The sequence below is a fragment of the Sphaerodactylus townsendi genome, linkage group LG10, assembly GCF_021028975.2.
Source record: "Sphaerodactylus townsendi isolate TG3544 linkage group LG10, MPM_Stown_v2.3, whole genome shotgun sequence".
In the NCBI taxonomy this organism is placed as follows: domain Eukaryota; kingdom Metazoa; phylum Chordata; class Lepidosauria; order Squamata; family Sphaerodactylidae; genus Sphaerodactylus; species Sphaerodactylus townsendi.
Window position 1 is genome coordinate 48,767,088 of NC_059434.1, and position 19,716 is coordinate 48,786,803.

Genomic DNA, 19,716 nt, shown 5'->3' on the forward strand with positions numbered 1-19,716 from the left:
TGAGTCAAGCATCTAATTTCTTTGCCTATCTACCATCTGCCTTGGATATCTGTCAGCGGTACCATAGCTGAGGTGGATGTGTCTGTTTCCTTGCTTTGTGGGGGCTTTTGCATATATTTAATAGACAATATTATTTTACCAAGGGTCATGAATAGCTGGGTCAGATAATTAAATGACAAAAATATGCATGCATGAAATAATGTTGATAACACATAAGCACCAAATAGTAAGATGGTTAAAAATGTTTGTTTATAACCACAGATTTGTATCCAGATGTAGAACGGTGTGAGTAAAATGCCTATGCATCTGTTCCACAGAAAGACGATAGTAGGGTCGTATATTCTTTCACCATAAAAGAAAGCATGCCAAACCTTCTTTGTTGTAGAATGCTCCACCTGGGTCCTAGTGCCTACCTAACCCAGCCCCAGCCCCTCCCCATCCATTTGAAAGTAAAAATACATTTTGGCATAAATGCTGTTGTATCAAAGTACCATGTTCAATAATGCACAAAATAATGTTTCTGGTGGAGTTTACCACACAGAGAAGCAGCTAACACACTGATTAAAAGAGTAAAGGTAAATATTTATTAGGAACTACATTTAGGATAGGAAAGATGAAAATGCTGCTATCTTGCTAGCTAGGAAGAATCTCTGCAACTAACTTCCAAGAAGAAGCAGGACATTAGACCTGACAGTATCCATTCTAAGTATAGACAAGAGGTGACACAAAAGGACAGAAGGGTCACTAACTTTACACTCCCTTATAGCTGACCACTTGCTCACCCCCTCCTGGGTCTTCTTCACTGGCGTAATGCCCATCGGGCAAGGTGGGCAGCTGGCCAGGGCATCACCTTGTGGGAGGCATCAAAATGCTGTGTTCGTTTTTGGGTATTTTAGTGGTTTTCCATTTTTGGCCTGCAGGGGGCGCAGTTTTTAGGCTAGCGGCACCAAAATTTCGGTGTATCATCAGGAGACTGTCCCTATGCTACCTCCCAAGTTTGGTGAGGTTTGGTTCAGGGAGTCCAAAGTTATGGACTCCCAAAGGGGGTGCCCCTATCCCCATTGTTTCCAATGGGAGCTAATAGGAGATGGGGGCTACAGTTTTGAGGGTCCATAACTTTGGCCCCCTGAACCAAACTACCTGAAACAGGGGTATCATTAGGGAAGTCTCCCTGAGTGAACTCAGACCCTGAGAGACTGTGCTTATCAGAAATGTCCCCCCCCCCAGCCTGCAACCCCCATTGACAGCAATGCAGAAAACTCAATGCAGAACAAAGATTCTTGGGCAAATTTCTAGGATGTTCCTGCAGGGGGTGCATTTTTGGATGTATCGGCACCAAAATTTCAGGGTATTATCTGGAGATGATGGCACCCCCCAAGCTTGGTGCAGTTTGGTTCAGGGGGGCCAAAGTTATGGACCCTCAAAACTGTAGCCCCCATCTCCTATTAGCTCCCAATGGAAACAATGGGGGATGGGGCACCCCCTTTGGGAGTCCATAACTTTGGACTCCTTGACCCAAACTTCACCAAACTTGGGGAGTAGCATAAGGACAGTCTCCTGATGATATGCTGAAATTTTGGTGCTGATATGTCTAAAAATGCACCCCTGCAGGCACCAATGTCCTGGTGCAAAAAAAAATTGGTCATGGTGGAGTGGCTGCCCATGGGGGGGAGCATCCAACTCAGGTTTTGGCCAGGGCTACAGTTTTCCCAGGGCTGCCTCGTTACGCCCCTGGTCTTCTTTTCAGTTTCTTTCCATACTGGATATTGCTATATCCAACAAATTTGACAAAGACAACAAGTAAAAATGAATTATAATTCTCATATTTGTTCAGGACTATATTTTAATGCAGAAGCATACTATTTTCTCAACTGTTACACCTCAACTCACCAAACTATCACCTTTCTGTGGAACAGAGTACAGAACAAAGGAAAGTACATGAAAAGAGGCTTTGTTGCAGGACCTGGGCAACTACTCACAGTAAAGCTGTACCCATCACTTTGCAAAGCTTGCTCCTAAAACAGTAGGTATCACCCAGTATTTATGGAAGTTGGGACTGTCTGACCCTCTTAACACCTTGTCTTTGTTATAAAACTATAGAGTAAGCCTACCTGCCAGTCTCCACTCATCAGGATGGGGGTTAAACTAATTTACCATTCTTGGTAATTACAGATCATTTACAGTCCCCCACAGAGTTTAATTAGGTCTACTGATAATGCAAGCTATTCTATCTGAATAACCTTCTCCTGCTTTCAGTCTTTGGTCATACTTGTATACACAGTATACTGAAAACTAGATAAATTGTACCAAAACAAAATATAAAGTATTTCAATCTGCATTTGTACTCCTAGATAAAAAATTCATTTGTTTTTCCTTTTTAGCATAGACAATATACCAAGGGCTGGATTTTTTTCACAAAAAGGGTCAAACCAGACATGTCTTAGAATCTATGATTAGGTATGCTAATCTTACACTTTAAAAAAGCTACTTACTCATGGGACTACTTTGAAGAGTGGGAAGGGTTGCTTTGGAAAGGAAGCCTTAACTCCTTCCTTGCTTCAGCAATTTAAATTAATACTCTAAAGCTGCAATTAATAGGGGACAATAAAAAGAGGATGAGTTTTCACTGAACTGTTTTGGTTGCAGGAGGGCAATTATGATTCTGTCCAAAAATGCTTGTTAGCATTCCAGCCTTTATCTGAGGGAGAGATTAATAATTTCCCAGCCAGTTCTATATACACAGAGAAGGCACCATTGCAACTGTAACACAGGGCCTGTGAACATCCACCTTAGAAACAATGCATTTCAAAATTCTTCAAAGACACATTTACCAGTACTATGCAGCAGTGACGTAGTGGTTAAGAGCAGGTGTACTCCAATCTGGAGGAACCGGGTTTGATTCCCTGCTCTGCCGCCTGAGCCGTGGAGGCTTATCTGGGGAATTCAGATTAGTCTGTGCACTCCAACACACGCCATCTGGTGACCTTGGGCGAGTCACAGTTCTTCTGAGCTCTCTCAGCCCCATCTATCTCACAGGGTGCTTGTTGTGAGGGGGGAAGGGAAAGGAGTTTGTAAGCTCCCTTGAGTCTCCTTACGGGAGAGAAAGGGGGGGATATAAATCCAACTCTTCTTTTTCTTCTTCTACTTTGCCTTCTGGTACAAATTTCAGCCAAGATAAAGCTTAGTAGATGGCTGCTGAGAAATCACAATAATATGTCAATCAAATATCAAAAGTACTCCATGTTATCAGGAAAGTAGACCAGCATACAACTGTTATGGAAAGCAAATAAGACTGACCTTGTAGGCCAAAATGGGATGGCTTTATTCAGAAACCAATAAGTACATTTTAAATACATTTAGGTACATTTTATTTTACACATGCATACACTGAGTGTAAAAACTGAATGGATATGGAAAAATTATATTTGTTTCACATAGAAGTAAACATCCAGTTTGGAAAAGATAAATTATAGTATAAATTGAAAGTTTCAATTAGAATTGTTTAGTTATGAAGTCCACCATATGCTATGCCTGCCCCAAGCTTCTTATCACATTTCATGGCTCTCCTTTTACCCCTACCCTTTGCTGGTGTGAATGACTAATTTGTGTGTTTCCCATATACCCGAGACTCATCCCCACCCAGAATTGTATGCTTGGCTTTATATTTTAAAAATACAGAATGTACACACCTGTATCTATACATTTTCCCATAGATATTACACAGTGTACTGACTGGGGGTAAGGGAATCCTAAGAAAACATATGATTTAGCTAAATTTCCAAGCCTTTAGAGTAGTTTGCTTCTGGGATCACAAGAAACCAAGTTTTTAGGTTCTGCTAGTAAAAGTAAGATGCTCTAGTACAGTGGTTCTCAACCTTCCTAATGTTGTGACCCTTTGATACAGTTCCTCATGTTGTGGTGACCCCCAACCCTAACATTTATCAATTTTACAGATGGAGAACACTGATGCAGAGAATCTTAGGCAACCCCTGTGAAAGGGTCGTTCAACCCCCAAAGGGGTCCCGACCCCCAGGATGAGAACCACTGCTTTAGTACCAGGGAAGCTATGTTAGGATTTTAGCTTGGGAAAAAGACAAAAGAGATCCAGTCATCTCTAAGAAAGTGTATTATTTTAAGTGAGAAAATCAAGAAGCAGGACACATACAATGAAAATTTAGCAAACGCAGCATGGAAAACTGTTGGCACAGAAACTGCCTAATCTAGTCTCTCACACAAAACTCTCCAAAATCAAAAACCATCAGATTTGCCCATATAATCATAATTTAATGCTAGCACATACCGTATGCTATGTTTTTCACTGCAGCACATACATAATAGTTACAACATACCTACACTAGTAAGGATCTACTTTCTCCCACCAGGAACAGAAGTAAATATCTGATTCTTGAACAGCAAGAACAGGAAATGAAGTGAATAAAGAAATAATAATAATAGGAACCTTGGTAAATGTTCATTAGTTTTGGATTACTTCTGTCGTCACAATGACCAGCTAACAAACGTAATCCAAAGTCCGGGATGCTGACATGGTATTTGTCTTCCACAGATGTTCTCACTTTGTTAGAATGGATTTAAAAAAAATAAAATAAAAGTGTTTCTGGAACAGGGAGGCTGAAGCAAGATTCCAAAACTGCATTATATCCTTTCTTGTTTGCATTGCCCTGCACATTCCATGTAAGCCTAAAAAGAATTAAGAGTCCTCAAGGTTAGAAATATAGCAGTGTATATATCCCTCCGTATAACAGTAAACTGACTGCCCCATGTGTGTATGTTGAAAGTCATGAACCTGGGCCTCCCAAGAACCCTGTACGGTCTCTACATAAGCAAGGGGCTCCCCAAGTATGCAGAAAAGTATGACTTTGCAAATCAACCAAATAAAAATAATTCTCAAGGAAACAAAACAAAAACAGCCTGATGAAGACTGAAAATGTACCAGAAATAACAGGATGCTGGGCATAGCTAATTGTCAGTTAAAGACAATTTTGGGGGAGTGGGATGAGATTTCCCAAACTGCCCCCTGCGATTCCTCACAGCACCCAGCTGGTAATACTATTAAAGTTAGTTGCATTTTAAACAGCTTTTTGTACCACAAGAAGCTAATCATTTCTGGAAGCAGACAGAGAAATTTGGGGGTGTCTCATCACTAAGGCAGAGAAGGATGCCTCATCTGCTGCCTGACTGTAGTACTACACAGGCATTTACTCATCCATACGTGATTAATTAGCTATGGAAAGACTTCAGTCATGCAGTTATATTAAGCTGTCATGCTCATCTGTTGTTCCTTCTACATTGAAAACATAAATTTGAGTCATGATCAGGCTATATGACCTCCAGACCCAAAACCAAATGAGAATTCATACCGCTAGAACCTTGCCAAAGAGCAGTGAGGCATCATACGCTGGATCTGCTGCTAGACTCCTCCTCCTCCAGAAGGTACCTACTTTAGAGATTCACCAACCTCCAAGGGTTCTGTTCCCGTAGTGCTATAAAATGAACTGCGCTTTTTCCTGGGTTAACCTGTAGTGCTATAACCTAAAGAATACTTCTGTCCCTGCAATAGTATAATCGAGTCATCCATGCTGAGAATGAGACATCCAAATAAAATATGGCTCAAAAGGTGGTACCATTTGGGAAAGGAAAGTTTCCATGAATAGTAAACTGGCTACAGTACAGCTACTCAATAAAAAGCAAGTGGACTACTTTGGAAATTACTTTCCTCAGAAATGCAAAGATGACACTAGTCTTCTTAGTACCTCAGCTCTAAACCTGAAAATCTCCAGTCAGTACATCTCTTTTAAACCTTTGTAAACATCCTAAGAGCAACTACCATTAACCTCTAGGTCAATGTGAAACTGACTGTATTCCATTGCATCATTTTTACTTTATAGCAGCACAATTCTTATTTACTCATAACCATTTGGAACCAAGTAACATTGACCTCTGGATGGTCTTCAGAGCACATTGTATCTCATTATAATAATCTCAGTTCTATTCTTTACTCAACATTAATTATTTTCCATTCTCAAGCATTTTGTGTTGCATGACAGCACAACTTTAGCCTATCATTAAGCTGTAGGTCATTTTACCCCCAACCTCCTTATTCTCCATTATGAAACATTTTTTTCCTTACCATTCAGAATACAGTCAGTCTAGTTTACATTTTTGTTCCTGTCTGTGAATGATGCTAATTAAATATTTCTAAACACCTTCAAGGCATCATCATGGCACAGAAAGATGGTGCCTTTTCTTTTCTTGTTTTAATTCTAGGCAAGCATGGCAATTGAAGGGAAGGCTATCATGGAAGTTCAAAACAAAGCCTCATATGTACCTTGCCTCTTTCCTAGTTAGATCTCACATCAAATTTCACCTCAAATAATACTCGAAAGGGCCTGTCCTAGCAGCCCATCTTCAGAAGTTTTAAGGGAAGACTAAAGAACCATGGTAAGATTAGCAACATTTCAAGGTGAGAGCAGAGGTGGGATCCAGCAGGTTCTCACAGGTTCCCAAGAGTAGGTTACTAATTATTTATGTGTGCCGAGAGGGGGTTACTAATTGGTGATTTTGCCACGCGATTTTTGCCTTAGTTACGCCACTCAGCAGTAGCGCGCAGAGCTTGAAGTAGTATAGCAGGAGGTGCACCGGCATGCGTGGCAGCCTGCGCCTGTGTGCAGTTTCTCACCCAAGGACCGGCACAGCGGCTGCGTCCTTGCCACAGCCCCGCCCAGGAATGCCCCGCCCCCAGAATGCCCGGCCACGCCCCTGTCATGCCCCGCCCAGCCCCATTGGCGCTACGCCACAGTTTGAATCCCACCACCATGGGAACCTGTTACTAAAATTTTTGGATCCCACCACTGGGTGAGAGCATGGATGGCCAAGGAGGATACTCCCATGTAGCTACGGCTCGACTCAGGATCTAACAGTAACAGCCTTGGGAAAGGGTTGCTGAAATGCAGCTGTTTCCAGATGCCCTGTCTGAGGCCAGAGGAAGAGCTACTCAGACCCTGGGGAGGGGTGCCCCAGGCAGTGTCGGGCACATAGTGTGGTTACCTCATCTGAAACATATTTTGAACAATGGCAGTCTTTCATCAGAATTCTGATAATGGGAGCCTCTTTAAGAACCAGTTAGAAACCCTTTTTTGTGTTCAGGAATGATGAGTAATATAAACCAACTTATACATTTTTGGTACTCCTTATTTGAATTTGGTTTATTCATGATGTTTTAAAAACCAAAATTAAAGAAAACACTCTATCTTCTTGCACCGTAGTGCTCCAGTATATCACCATAATCACATTGTAAAGACTTATCACATCACTGCAATGATACCTAGGGCCTTTCCCCATTCTTTTCCATCCCCCCTATGCCGCGCGCTGCTCTCAGCATCCCAGATGCGCGCCCGGCCGTCCCCACAACCCTGCGCTCTGCGCGGGGTCATTAAAAGGCGCCCTTAAGAAGAGCGCCTGGGATGCCGCGCACTGAGGGGGCGCCACAGCGTCAGCGTCGGGGCGGCTGCGCTGTCGCCGCCCCTGTCGTGGGGAGTGCCAGGGGACCCCGTGCTACTCTCCTCAAGTAGCGCGGGGATTAAGGTAAGTGGGGAAAGGCCCATAGAAGCAACTAATCTTGGTCTGGGGCTAGTGACTGTCTCCGCACACAATTGTCAGCAAAACTTGTCTCTATATTAGTGCCACCTGCCCTTGGCCTAGAGAGAGTTCACAGAAGTTAGCAAGAACAAAACTATCTCACAGTTGAAGTCACTTTCACAGGAATATGAATCAGGCATGAACATAGTTTACCCCTCCCATGATTGTAAAGTCTATCAGATTATAGCCCCAGTAGATTAATCATGCTAGCTGGGGGAAGGAAAAGCCACCACTTCTGTGTCACAAACCTGAAATCTAGGCAGATGGAAGCTCTCTCTTTTTGCAAAAGTGAGCACATGGCGAAGGCAAGAAAGTGCCATACTACCCACCAAATCTGTAGGTAATATAGCTAAATGTGTAGGTGGACTCCTTGTTGGATCAAGCCGGATAATATCATAAATTTGCACTATCTCATAATGAAATATCTAGGGCCCAATAAGAAACCATCAAACTTAATCAAGGAGCGCCTTATGGCTCCATGGATCTCACCCCATCCTGATTAAACTAAATAATTAGTGCTTCTGGGGCAATATCTTAACAATGTATTCCTTGCAAAGAGTATCCAAAATAATACAGTAATAATGCAGTAATAATACAGTCTGGTAATCTATTCAGGTCCTCAGTCAGCAGGGTAATTTTATCTCCTACTGTTGGTGTAAAAGGATATGAATTTGGAGGACAAAAGGATCCACCTTTTAGGCTCAACTTCACTCCAGAACTGTCCCTTGACCAGAACTGTCAAGACTCAACTCCACTCCAGTACTGTCCCTTGCTTGAGTAGAAGTTCTTTCTCTCCTAAAATCTCCCTATCCCTTTCTCTTTTTCTCCCTCTCTGTTGGCTGCGGATCTCTTTTTCAGCTGTGCTCCCCAATGTCCTTGCTACCAGACCTCTTGTTCATACTCTTCCCTCTCCTACTCTCCCAAAGCTCTGTCTCCCTCTAAAAACTGTCTCCCTCTACTAGAAATCTACTGCCACTCCCTTCTCCCTTTCAGTTCCAGTGCTGGGGACCAGACTATTTCCCTCTCCCTTCCATTTCCTCCTAGCCTCATTTGGCTTCACTCCAAAGCCTCTGCTTCATTTAGGGTTGCCAGGTCCTCCTTGGCCACCAGTAAGGAATGGGGTGGGTAGAGTTATTAGATCCAGATTGGGAAACTCCTGGAGATTTTGGGATGGAGCCTGGGGAGGATAGGGATCGCACTGTGTTCTCTGAAGTGGTGGGAAGTCTCTCCCTTTTAAAGTGGGGAATTAGCGGAAGCAGAGGCTGGCAGCATGAGGACCCTGATTGCCTATGTATACGAGAGTCAGCTTTCGTAAGAAAATCACAGGAGAGCAAATAAAGTTTAACAGTTTTTATTAAGGGATAATGGGGATACACCAGCACACAATAAAAGCAGCAGAACACACACACAGTTCTAGGATATAAATAGTTTTGAGGGGATGGGTCTGAAATAAAGAATATATGGGGAGGGGCAATAAAAGTTATAGTCACCTGATCTTGAAGCGGAATGGTCTGAGGAACAGAACTGAGCAACCTGTGCTTAACTCTGGAAGAAAAAAGCTGTGGAACAGTATCACAGATGGAGAGACATCCAGAGACACTGAACACTGTCTATTGGGAGAGTGGGCTTCTTATAGGGAAAAACAGACCCTCAGGGTTATGATCCTTAATCTCCCTAGAGAAAGAGATTTCCTGCCTTTCCTGGGAAGGACAAGAGACAGACATTAAGCTCAATATTTGGGTCATTGGTCTAATGATTTGAGACATCAGCCTGACGTTTCAGGTTCTGGAGACATCAGCCTGACGTTTCAGGTTCTGGAGGAAGTTAGCTGACGAAATTACAGCTGTAAAACAAGGACAATGCAAATAAGGTGGTTAAAAGTACTAGTCAAAGGAAGAAACATTAGTTAGTACTACACAGGGAAGGGAAGCACATTCACACATCCATTGTCTTCACCGGGGTGTACAGTCCAGGGCTGGAGATGGAATCTCTCTCCAGGGCATAGTCTTTGTGTTGACTTAATCATGTCAGGAAGGGTGTGAGAGAAGCATTGTGCAAGTTGCTTTGGAGGGAGACAAGTCCAGCCAAGTCCTTGGGTGCACTGAGTCTGTGCGAGGAACGGGGTCCCCATTATGGCACAGCTCTACTAGGTACTTCAAGACTTGGCTGAGGTGGTAGACATGCCACTGTATTCCAGACAGGGTACCCTTGGTCCACCATAGGTCAGTCTGGCATACTGTCTTTGTTTCTTGTCTTTCTGTCTATCACTGTAGGCAACAAAGAATGATTTCATCTGATTAAAGAGCTCTTTCCCATACTTCTCCAAATATCATCCCAAGTGTATGTCTGGGTATCCAGAAACTTAAATTCCCATAGGGTTGGAAGGTGCATGTGAAAAAGCCATAGACATGTATCCCCCACCCCTGGCAGCCCCAATAACAGTTTATCAGATAATTGATTTATCAGGGTCAATACTGTCTGCTTACACTGGCTGCAGCTCTCCTGGGTCTCAAGCATTAAGTGTTTCACATCACCCAGGACCCGATCCTTTAGATGGAGTTGCTGGGGGCTGAACCTGGAGCCTTCAGCAAGCCAAGTGGAAGCTCTACCATGGAACTAGGGCTACTCGTCTCAAACAAATAGCCCTTCAAGCAGCTAACTGTCAACCCCCCTCCCCAAACCATCAAACAATAAATATTAATAGCAACTAATCAGCAAGAGTGAAGATAAGACCAAGAACATAACATCCACAATTTAAAAGGTCTAGCAACATATTTTCTAAAGCATTAATTTTCCTTCTGAAAAGGCTTGCGGCTTGGAACTAGTAAGGTTCTCTTGAGAATGGATTTTCACAGGAGAAACTAGCAGTTGCACTCATTCTAGTAGATGACAGTCTTACCTTACACCTTTAGGGGGCCCTGAGAGCTAGCTCTCAAAACCCAGAGCGGGGGAACTGTGAGAGAAATCATTCCCTTAAATATGACAGCTAGCAAATACATTTGGGTTCATTTAATCTATATGCCTTGTGAGAAATTAGCTTTTCTTAGGCAACTATATCGCTGGGAAAATCACTATATTTTTATTTCAAAAGAATGAAGATACTGCTTGTTTGATTTAGCCCTTTGATTACTTCCTTTCGTTTTCAAGAAAAGTGTTTCCTTTTACTTTTCATACAAAAGAAGGAATGGTTCTTGTTACATATTTAGGTTCGCTTAACACAAAAAAGTTCCAGCCAGGACATGGCAATGAATGTTACCATATGGCCTGCTCCACTCTAGTAACCAACAAAAACTTATTTTTATACTGTTCAGGGCTTAACCCAAGCCAGGGCTGAGCCCTGGAACCTGTTGTGAATTCCACGCCTTGGGCCTGGAACATATGAGACAATAATCAGCAAAGGAGTGACTTGAGAAGATGCAGAATACTTTCCCCTCTAGTGGCAGAGATACCACAATAGCACATATCTACAATTATATTCTTCTTGGCAGGCCCAAATCCTAGAAACATTCCATTTCAGAAATTAACATTGATCACATTTTTTTCTCGTTATAATGAATAGTGCTCCATTAAGGATCAACACATTAATTAGAAAAAAGAGTTACTTTTTTTTGGAGGATGACTACTATTATTCTAAGAAACATGAACTTTAGGAGGGAGCTCTTTTGAGAATATCCTGTTATGCACACAGAAGCCTCAGTGCAGGAAAATGTGAGAGCTGCTACGTCTTGGCTGACTTGCCACGGACTGATGTGGAGCCATGAGTTATTCCACACTGCTGAGACTCAGCAGTTTAGCAAGACGACTCTTGGAGTGAGGACATTAAACAATGCAAGGAGGCAACCCCCCCACCCCCTCCAAACCAACCAGAGGCCATTCTAAACTGACTTGAAGGCACACGCCAAATAGAGAATGGTGACACAGACACACGGCTGGGACTGTGGGGGGAACACTGCCAACTTCCCCCACAGCTGACCATTCTTAAAGGGAAAACACATGCATCTTGCTTATGCCTGCCAGCACTCTGCTAACAGTCATTTATGGGCTTTGGCTCCTGATGGGAGCCAAGCTAAAGAAATCTTACCTAACAAGCCAGCTAAACACATGCAGTCCTTTACAAAAGGGAAAAAAACCCTCTTTCCTGTACAGATGCAAGGAGTACAATAGAGAACCACCTCTGAGAAATGAATTTATGTTGCATGAACTGCTCTGTCAATTCAAGCCCAATTAATTTGAGGCTGTGGAAAATCTGATCATGAGCAGGGGAAAGAAATGCAATTAATGTATCCTTGTATTATGCCAAAGATGAGCCTCCCTAAGCTATGTACAATGTAAAAGATGGGATGTTGCACTGCTTGCAACTGGGGCATACATAGCTCAAAACCACAAACCCTTTAGCTTTCTCTTGCAATGCACATTCAGTTGGACCCATTCAACAAAGAAGGACTGTAGTCAGAGTAAATGCAAGAACAACTACCAGTTGCTGGTCCCACACCAAAACAAGCTATAAAATAGCTAAAGTACTGCCCTGAACATATCTGTCCATCAGTTTCTTCCATAGCCCGATCCTCTACCTTTAGAAAGGATATCTGGGGAGTGTGTGCAGTGCATTGTGGGAAAAGGTTTGCCTGAGCCAGGCTGACTAATTGGCTCCAGGTGCCTGATGAGCCAAACCAGGAGACTTGGGCAGCTGAGCAAGACTGTGGCACAAATAAGAACATTCTGTGGCGGTGCAGGAAAGGGGAACTGAAATCTATTTCTAGTTTTTCCTACGAGAAGAATGGGCTTGGAGCAGCTGCAGCAGACCATATGAGTTTGCTACTGGAGGGTAGCGTAGACTATATTGCACAAGTTGCTGTAGCAGGGTTTATTAAAAAAACAGTAGTTAAGCACTATTGTAGTGGATGATTCCATGCCAGAAGAAGCTTTGGTCAGCAAGCTGCTGTTAAAGGCACAGAAGCAGAAAGCCCAGATTTTGTCCTGTGACCAGTGGGCAACTATAAATAACATGATTGGACTTCTGAGTATTCCAATAAGGGTGCAAATAGTATGGGACACTAAAGGAGCCCGACTTGCTTCTGTGCCTTCAACAGAGATTCCAGATGCCGAAATCAGCAAGCAAAACTTTTAATTAATTTACTTCTGAGTTGACCTGTTTAGCAAGACGACTCTTGGAGTGAAGACATTAGGGCCTTTTCCTCATGCACAACTTAACACAGATTTTTCCAGTGGTCAAACCTTGTGTTCGGAAATGTTTGTGTGTGAAATCACACACCTCCTTTCCCCCTGTCATTTGGGGGGTTCTCCCCCCATTGCCTCTTCAGTTACATTCATTCCACACACTACTGCTGAAAACATATTATTCCTGATGGTCATGGGACTGCAGCCATAAAACAGAAGAACAACCCTCCCCCCACTTTTTTCCTTTTTTCTTCTACACAGACATTCTAGTGTTAATGTGCAGTTACATTTTGAATCAAAATTCAAAAATGCCTCGGCCTCCATTTCTACTATTGAGAACTACAAACTTAAAATGGAAGCCAAAATAACTCATGGAGCAGCCACCATTATCTGAAGGAACAGAAACACACTCCCACCCCCACCCCCACGAAGAATCAAATTTTTGTCCAAATTTGATCTGCAGTAACATATGATTGTTACTGCAACAGTTCCCAATTACATACAGTGATTACTCATAGCACTCTTTTCAATTGCCCCCAGCTTCAAAATTCCTGCTTCAAAATTCCTTCAAATTTTTCAATTGCCCCCAGCTTCAAAATTCCTCTCTGCTCTAACGTTACACTGGTAGTTCAATATGAAATTGACAAAGCTAATCCAATTGACTATACTAGTTCGTATCTCTGCCTCAGTGTTACATCACCAGTTTAATATAAGGAGAAAAATATTTTAAAATTCATTTTGAAAATGGAGTTTGAGACTCGGCAAGCAGCAGGAAAAGGTAACCCACTGTCACCTGGAAAACTCCATAGGAAAAAGTGATTTACACCATGTGTTTTTGTGGCATAAGTCAGAGGGATGCGTTGGGGACATTCCCAAGCCGAAAGGTCTTTGAAAGTCGACTACAGTCAGCTCCTCCTCCAGGGACACCCCTAGCCTACTCACAGCTGTGCCTGAATCCCCTGCAGTATGGCAGCTTTTTCTGGGTTGGGCACAGCAGAACTACGCAGTGCCTGCCCACTGGTGTGTTTGTCTTCTCCACTGGTGAATTTGCCCCTTATGCCAGTGGGGTGGGCAAACATGCTGGTGCAGGCTCGCATCGGTTCCACAACTCCTTTCACACACTTCCCCTCCCCCACATTGGGCCACCCTTCACAGATATTTTCCCCAACAAAGTCAACTGTAATTTATCCTATCTTGACATTTCTTTTTAAACTGTTTTTCAATATCTGCCTAAATACTTCACCCAAAAATGTATAAAGCAAATGCTTGATTTTCTTTCTAGTATGAGTCTCTTGAAGACAAATTATATCTTGTTTTAATTTTTTCAGACAATGGGATATTTTCCTCCTTTGTGCAGCATTTACTCTATTAATATTCCTTGTTAGAAATTTGTAATCCATATTCGAACCTTACATTTAAAAAATCCATATTTATACCATCTAATTCAATTCCACTTCCTGTTGTTTCCACTGTTGATCTTGTGAATTTTTTTCCTGGGTTTCCTCCAGCTCTCTTTTAAATTTTTCTAAACATTTGCTCATCTTTTGAACAGACTTCAGATAACAATCCCATTCGGGGGGGGGGGTGTTTTGTCAAATTTAGAATTTATTCTATAAACCTTGTCGATTTCAGTTTCCATGTCCTCCTCCTCCCTATCAAAAAAAATTGCTGAAGCTTTAACAGTTCTTCTCTAATTTCTTCATCTGGAGCTACTGGAATAGATCGAAATATCAAACAAAACTATTTCTATCTCTGTTCAAATAAAACCAGGTTATCTAATTCTCTTTCCAGTTCTCTGTCTCTAAGGAACAGAAGATGCAGTTGGGGAAATTCATCACAGAATAAAGACGTAGTACAGGAATACCTGACTAGTTTAAATGAATTCAGATCTTCAGGGCCTGATGAACTACATCCCAAGGTTTTAAAAGAACTGGCAGAAGTAATATCAGAATCACTTGCAATAATCTTTGAGAATTCCTGGAGAATAGGAGAACCAGCTGACTGGAGGAGCACTAATGTTGTCCCCATCTTCCAAAAGGGAAAAAAAAGAGGACCCAAACAATTACCACCCAGTTAGCTCAACATCAATACCAGGAAAAATTCTGTAAGCACTTAGAAGGGAATGCCGTGGTCACTAAAAGTCAACATGGCTTTCTAAAAAACAAGTCATGCCAGATTAATCTCATCTCTCTTTTTTTGATAGAGTGACAAGCTTGGTAGACAAAGGGAACTTCAGTAAGGCCTTTGACAAGATGCCCCATGACATTCTTGCAAGCAAGATAGTAAAACGTGGGCTAGACAGTGCTACTGTTAGATGGATTTGTAATTGGTTTACTGACCAAATCCAAAGGGTGTTCACCAATGAATCATCTTCATCCTGGAGAGAAGTGACTAGTGGGGTGCCACAGGGCTTTGTCTTGGGCCCAGGACTATTCAATACTTTTATCAATTACTTGGATGATGGAATAGAGGGCATGCTAATCAAATCTGCAGATGTCACCAAATTAGGAGGGGTAGCTATTAACCCAGAGGACAGGGACAGATTATAGAGATAGGCCAAAACTAACAAAGTGAATTTCAACAGCGATCTATGTAAGATAATACACTTAGGCAGAAAAATGAAAGGCAGAGATATAGGATGGGGGACACCTGGTTTGACAACAGTACATGTGAAAGAGATCTGGGAGTTTTAGTAGACCACAAACTGAACATCTGCTGGCAGTGTGATGCAGCAGCCAATAAAGTCAGTGCAATTCTGGGTTGCTTCACTCAGAGTCTGGTGTCTAGATCAAGGGATGTAATAATACCTCTCTATGCTGCATTGGTCACACCTCACCTGGAATACTGTGTCCAGATGTGGGCACCACAATTCAAAAAGGATATTGACAAGCTGGAACGAGTCCAGAGGATGGTAAGAGGTCTAGATTCTGTGCCCTATGAGGAGTGGTTTAGGGAACTGGTTTGTTTAGTCTGGAGTAGAGAAGGTGAAGGGGTGACATGTTTAAATATTTAAATGGATGTCATGTTGAAGGTGGAGCAAGCTTATTTTTCTGCTGCTCCAAAGACTAGACAAGGAGTGATGGGTTCAAGGTACAGGAAAAGAAATTCCACCGAAACATCAGGAAAAACTTCCTGATGGTAAGGGCTGTTCAATAGTGGAATACGCTGCCTCGGAGCATGGTAGACTCTCCTTCTTTGGAGATCTTTAAACAGAGGCTGGATGACCATCTGTCAGGAGTGCTTTGATTGTATGTTCCTGAATGGCAGGGTGTTGGACTTGACATCTCTTGTAGTCACTTCTGACTCTAGGATTCTTGGATTGCAACCTAAAGTCAAGATCAACATAATCAAAAACCTGAGCTGGAGATGGCTGCTGTAGTACTAGCAATATTCCTAACATCAGTAGTAGTTTGCCCACATTTTTTCATCCTGTCCTGACACTACCAGGGCCTTTACATGTGCAGCTATATGCAGCATTGTTGAAGGCTTTCACGTATTGAATTTCACTTGGTGCACAGGCTGCTCTGAGACCTCTGAAGATGCCAGCTACAAAATGGCCAGGACGGTGCCAAATGTGGGAGAATTTGCTGTGAACATCACATACAGCCCGGAAACCACACAGCACCCAAGTTTGCAAGTGATTTTTATGGTCCATCCCATGAAACCTTTCCCTATCTAATTCCATTATGTTAAATGGCTTGAAGGCTGGTTGGAAAGATGCTTCCCTATGCTTCCACTGACTTCAAACAGGTTTCCATCCAAGAATGGTGGCAACCATTATGTCAGGCATTTGCTGTTACCAGCCCTTGGTGCCAACAATAACCAAAGAAGAAAGTAATAAAGTATACCCTTTTTTTTTCTTGAAAAGATTATGAACATGTTTTAAAAAGAGTGAATTGGAGATTCTTCATCATTACAGAAGTTGGGGCTTTATCATGGAATTTTTTACCTGAATCCTAGTAAGAGGCAACTTTGAGTTTTGTTCAAAAGTGTTGTTGGTCTACTTCTAAAAAAATAAAACTTGGCTATTAAAAAATGTTTCCTGCCTTTAACCAGTTTTAAACACAACCGCACTACACTGTGTACTGCTCAGCTACTTGGTGTATTTTACTAGCCTCTTGTGAGGAATTTGTCCTAGGCTTTTTGAAAGTCCAAATATATTATGTTGTTCACTTCTCCTTCTATTGACCACTTTGGTCATATTTTCAATTTGTAACAAATGAATGATTTTTCCTTTACAGTTGAGTTCCCAGTTTCCTGCCACCTCTTCTTAGACATCTGTGTAACTTATGTTTCCCCTTCTCTTTGCTATCTATTGTGTAATATAAACTGGACACAATATTTCTCGTTTCTGAACACAGAAAAGCTATTCCCAGTTGCAGAGTTTATGTGTGAGGAGGACTGGGAATTAGGGAGTATGTTTGAAATCAACAGTTTAAAAGTTCAGACTTTGAGCTCTTGTAGGTCTAACTGATTACATTTAGAGAAGGCTCTATGCTATTTATGACATTCTTATCCTCCTTGTTGGGTAAGAAATGGTCTCCCAAAGGGGCTCATAGCAATTAAAATAAAATTCAAAATGTTGTATATTTACAGTTTCTTCTTTTCAGGTTTCTGTCAGATATTGTTTGCCATCACTATGTCCAATATTAAATTGGCTGGCCCCAGCGTGGATAACAAAAACCTTACAATGGGGCATCCACATAAAGTACAGAGCTATTTACCTACTCTGTGAACTCTGGGGTTATGAAGTCAGTTTAATAACAACTGGTAGTCTTAACTATGGTTTGTCTGAATATCAGAATGCAGACATCCAGTCTTAAGACAGAGTAGTGGTTAAGAGAAGGTGCATTTTAATCTGGAGGAACCAGGTTTGATTCACCTCTCTGCCACTTCAGCTGTGGAGGCTTATCTGGGAAATTCAGATTAGCCTGTGCACTCCAACACATGCCAGCTGGGTGACCTTGGGCTAGTCACAGCTTTTGGGAGCTCTCTCAGCCCCACCCACCTCACAGGGTGTTTGTTGTGAGGGGGGAAGGGAAAGGAGATTGTAAGCCCCTTTGAGTCTCCCACAGGAGAGAAAGGGGGGGGATATAAATCCAAACTCTTCTTCTTAATCCTGCCAGTGCCTTCTCAGGCTACAAAGAGAAAACAACGAAACCAACATTTGTTGAAGCAAAGTAGGATTTGAGTGTCTCTGAGCTGAACCCTGGTTTAACAAACTAACCACTAGGGTTGCCAGTGGTTACTGTTACTGGGACTAAGCCAGAAGAAGCCAAAAGGTCTGCATTGCTGCCAAAAGGCACAGCTAGAGGGAGACAGAGATATCTCCCAGGGGAAGGAGTTCCAAAGTTTGGGTGCCACAGCCAAGAAGACCGTTTCTCAGGTTTCCATGCAACTAGCTTCAGATGGCAGGGATAACCAAAGCAGGGCCTCCAAAGAAGACCAAATTGTACATGTAGGTTCATATGGAAAGAGGCAGTGTTTAATTTCTGGAGACATGGGTTAGGCTTTGACACAGTGAACTACCTTATTCAATCTACAATGCAATTCTAAGCAATTATATCAAAGTTGCTTCAACAAGGCTGGCAACTGGTGAAACACTGATCCGCTATGAATGGTCTTGCTGGTGATGTAATGATGTCATCAGTGGCACAATTACATCACTTCTGACCAGAAGTGACATCACTTGTCTTGCAGGCTACATTCTAGCATTCAGCTGTATGATCTAACCATAGAATTTTGCCAGAAAATAATGTCACCAGTGACACAATGATGTCAAGTCTGGTTGTGACTAAAGTCATGTTATTGTGTCAGGATGCCAGCAATTGCTATCTCTGCCTGCCCCCCTTTCTCCACTACCCAAATGAACAGATTTGAAGCCTCCCCACTCCTACATTCTTGCCTGTACATATGTCAAACTGTCTCAGCACACCAAAGAAGAAAAGGAATCAGAATCATTGGAGAAAAGACTTGCACTTATAGCAAAGAGAGCTTAAACTGAATTCAACGAGAAATAATAGCCAGAGATAAGTGGTCCATATTATTTAGATAAGGGCTTGAAAACTATGGGAGACAGTGCCAATTGGCAAAAATTCATACTAAAAAAAAGAAAAGGGGCATTGAAGTGACAAATCAAACATTTTGCAGCACAGTCCCAAGGGCAGGAGGAGTAAATGGGCTTAAGGAGCCATTTGTCCCTTAAACCAGCGTATCATGAAGATACGCCAGCATAAGGGCCAGTTAAGCCAGTGCAGATTCCTAGTTCAGCTGTGCCTCTCTTGGGTACCAGTGTTGCTGTGTGCCAGCACAGCTCAGGCATGGCATCATCGTGGGCAGTTCATGGGGGATAGCTGGAGTCTACTCCTTAATGCCTCTAAATTTGACACACAGGCACAAAGACAAAAGGTGGCCATGAAGCAGCAAAAATATGTGAAGGTGCAACAGGGAGACCTCCAGCTCCAACAAGGGAGCCCCCATGCCATACTATGCCCTGGACATTGAACAAGCATGCCATTGGAAAGCATCAGTGCATATAGCCTGATGCCCCTCTTGGTCCTCCACACCATTTGGAAGCTGTTTTAGGAGAGTTAAACCCATTTCCTTGAAGTTATTTAGAGGTGGATTATGGTTCTTAGCTCATTTGCCCCTCATGCCCTCCAATGAAGTGTTCTTTATTGACCACAACTGTGCCTTTGTGTGTGTGTGTGTGTGTGTGTGTGTGTTGAGCAGGTGGTACTCATTTAGCTAGTAACTCATACATCTGCTGGAACAGACCATGTGATCCTATGCTCTCAGTCCCAAACTGTGCACCCCCAGCCAATACCACACACAGTGCATAGAGGGCTTGCAGGACGTGGAGAGTACTCCTTGCAAAAATAG